This window comes from Aphis gossypii, chromosome 2, assembly GCF_020184175.1.
Source record: "Aphis gossypii isolate Hap1 chromosome 2, ASM2018417v2, whole genome shotgun sequence".
Lineage (NCBI taxonomy): Eukaryota > Metazoa > Arthropoda > Insecta > Hemiptera > Aphididae > Aphis > Aphis gossypii.
The window spans coordinates 45,840,404-45,844,759 of NC_065531.1; positions in this window are offsets into that span (position 1 = coordinate 45,840,404).

Consider the following 4,356-nt stretch of genomic DNA (forward strand, 5'->3'; position numbering starts at 1 on the left):
ATTGATTTTTATCGTTGTTACACAATAAGAAATAATTAAAATGAAAATGTGTATAACAGTTATATCTACTTCATTTAATTTTAAAAATGGATATCAAAAAATTACTTAAAGAAAATACTAATTATATCTGTATTTTTTTATTTTTACTGGTGGCCATATGATTAATAATGATGAGTGAATAGTTTTTTAAAAATCAGATTTAAAATTGACAAAAATCAAATAAAACCGGACTCAATTCATGTAGAAATTTAAATAAAATCAGACGCAGTTCGTATATCCACTTATCAATTTTTTTTATTTCAAGACGCAATTTGTGTGTTGCCAAACTTGGCTAATAATAAAAACAATAATATAAAATATGTACCTACATATATAATACAACACTAATAGATTCTAAATAGAGTGATTAATGAGTTTATTTTACAATGACGTGTGGTCTTTTTAATGTGTCTGTCATCACATTTTTGAACAAAAATTATTTCCACTTTAACTCTGATGGTAGTGCTAATGTCTAATATCAAATAGAATCTAATTGATACTTTGAGAGCATCAAAAGTAAAAATTAGTTTTGTATAGACATTTGTAAATTATTCCGTGCCTAATAAAAAACTCGGAACACTTCTTAATTTTAAAACCTAATATTTTAAAATGTACTTCAAGATTCCTCATAAGTTTATAATACAAAAAACATATAGATTTTTATTAGCGTTTTATGTTTAAAATGTTTAAATTATGATGATATTAGATATTCACATACAAAGTAACGATGTTTATTATGATTTGAAAATATTAATTGTAGAAAATTAAAAAAAATCTTGTTCAACCCATTAGCAGTACAGGCTAACAAATTAATATTTTGCTTACTTCTTAACATTTGTCTTATACAAACATGTTTGGCATTTGTTTAAACATTTAGATGTATTTATTTTATTAGAATAAACAAAATACATACAAAGATATTTCGAAGATTTTACTTTCCAAGGAGAGCAGAGAAGATTCTATCTTTGTTGTCTGTGGAAAAAAATAAAAAATACTGTATAACCTTGACATTTTAAACGTATAAAATATGCCAAGAATACGAATTTTTAACAACTTCAAATGTTATTTACAAATTTACAATTGGTCAATCGATATGTAAAGTCTACCCGACGTCTGACATTAAGGTCAGCCACTGACTAGAATTTCAATAATATAAACAAACGTAATAAAACTCTATTTACAAATAATATTTGAAGCTTAATCAGCAGCTATTATTAATATTCAGACTTCAAAAAATGTTGTTCGTAGATGTATGTAAATTTTATAAAAAAAAAATATTTTATTCAAAATAAAATTTAATTAATTAATATAACAATGATAATATATTTTGTCATAAAATATTAGCTTACAATAAAATATATACTATTATAATTAAATATGTTATTTTTATTATAAATATATTTAATAAGATATTCGTGGCGGGTACCTTTGCTATTCATTAGATGTCAAGGGGCATACTTACATTGATTGAACCGAAAAGAAATACAAATTATGTATACCTACTTCATAAGATCACTAGGTAATATATTATCAACGAACATTCCACGCTCTAAAACTAAAAAAGTAAAGGGAAAGATTTCCATGTGATTTAACTACAACAAATGATGATATAATATTTTTGTGTAACATTCATAATTTTCAGGAACTACCTTTTCTCATTATCTATAAACAAAACAGTCGGTGGTACTACAGATTAAGTTTCTAATCATGAGCATACATCTACAACCGTTTTAATCAATTCAATTTTTTTAAAAATAACTCATTCCCTTTTATATAATATTATTTGTTTGTATATATTTTAATTAATTTTCATTAATTAAATATCATAAAATAAAATATTCACGTGTATACTACTGTATGACATGATCAAAACAATAATATTAGTTAGGACTTATTATATCAACATCGTATTCTGTATTTATTTTACATAACTTTATTACCTAGTTATAAAATAGAGTTTCTAGTTTTCTACGAAATAAATGTCAACTAGTTTTGCATGCAGGGTCATTAGAATTACAAAAACAGTAAAATTACGAAAGACTAGCTATATGTTGTACCCACTGATTTTTCATACACAATCTGAATAACCTCGTAGATAAACAAATAAAACTGACAAACTGTATACTTTATTATATCTAATTTGGGACTAAACAAGGTTAGTACGTGTGGTTTTTTGACCATATTTTGGGACAATTAAGGTTTATAAAATAAATTACCAACAAACAAAAAAATTGAACTCTTTGATCTTAGTAAGATAGCTTCTAAATTTCCAGTGTAGTTTCAACGAAACCTCGTAAAATTAAAAAACTGAAATTAATTAACAATTTTCAAACACACTTTATGCTTATACGTTATAATATTATCTTTTTTTTAACTAAGCTCTACTTAAAATATATTTTTCAAATACAATGATTTACCTTTATAGATTTTACTTTCATAAGTAAACAAACAATATATATTATATATATACTAATTCATGTTAAGCTAATAAGATGAGTCACAGTCGGTCTATGAACCTATAAATGCTCTATATAAACACATTTTAAATAAAACTTTATTTTAATATGAATTTTAATATCAAGTACCAACTAATATCTATTAAAATCATATTCTTTAAAGTTTGCACTTTTCAGAGATATTATGTTTAATTTAACACATTTTAAAAAATTGTATTATGTATAGGTAGTAAATAATATATATACATATACAAATACATAATAACAAAAAGCTTCGAGCTTCAAGTCGCTAATCGCTATTAATGATATTCTTTGGTTTGCTATAAAATTGCTAAATTCTAAAACCATTATTTTTCATTTAAACATCTGATGTCATCTAAATTTTAATTTGAAACGCCAATAAAAATAGTGCTTTTTATTTTTAAATTTTCAAGCCTTACCTATAAAAATATAAAAATGTATTAACTTTTAACTTATTTTCATGATAATAACTAAAACTTCAATTGTTCACTAATTTTATTTTTCCAATTATTTTAAAGAATAGGTACTAAGTTTTTACTTTTGATCTCCAAATTACAAACTCATCTAATATTTTTCATAAATTACACACAGTTTAAAATCTAAGCCTTTTTAATGTTCTTTCATGTACGAAGCATCTGAAGTCTTCAGTCTTCACTCTTTACTCATATTTACTCATCTGTAAATGTTATACAATCAAAAATATACCCATGTACCTATAATATATTTAAGTGTCTTGTAGTTGTGTTTAGGTACAATGTTTCTTAATCTAAATTAGCAATTATTACATTTTCATCTGTTTCCTAAAATGTTCTTGTCCTGTATTTCTGTATTTTATCTTCATTTCGTTATGTTATTGCTCGTTTTAAATATTGTGCCTGTACTATTTTCAGTGTAAGATGCAAGAACTACCTAGCTATATCATATGAATAAACTGATTAGAAGATATCTATATTATCGCTTTCTCTGCGAACATTTCAAAACTCGCCTATATTTGAATTTTAACTTATGCTGCAACATTCACTCAGGCATCAGGATATTATAGTTTCCCTATTAATACTAGGTTTGAACTTACAGGGTGTAACACGTGTAACATTTAAATTCCTAACTTGTTGGAATTAAATTTATTATAATTATAAAAAAATAATCGTATAATTTCGTTTTAACTCATAAATATGAATAAAATTAGTTTGAATGTTTTCAATGATGGAAATTCATCAAAAAGTGTGTAAGAAATAAAAGTATCTATTATATTGAACGTCGCAATATTGTAAAGATTTACTTTATAACATTTTAGAAGCTTACCTATATTTTATTTTCAACTTTTTCTATTATAGTGGAAATCATCATCAAAATGGAAAAATAATTTTAAAAACTTTTGTAACCAAATTTTAATTTCAAACATACTAAACATAGATTAACTTAATATAGACTATGGAAGGACTTAAGAAAAAACATTCAATATTTCTCTAATCCAAAAGTCAAGAAAATGAAAATTATTAATATTTGTCCAATTACGTGGTACATAACTAGAAACGATCTTAATTTTGGTAACGTTTAACGTTTTGTTAAATAAGTTAGGTGAATTGAATAATTTAATTTGTAATTAACACATTTTATATCTGTAGAAATTTAACATAATAAGGTAATGTTTTAGATAACTTATAAACCACGATTTGTCTCTAAGCCAAATTAGTTCTAGTTTGTAATTCATTTCGACATACATCTGTATATTTATATGTACTTAATTGGCTCATCCAGAATTCTTAATAATATTTTAACAATATACTATTATTTTAATGTGTTATACGAACTTAAGTATATTAATAAATAAGTAGTAAAA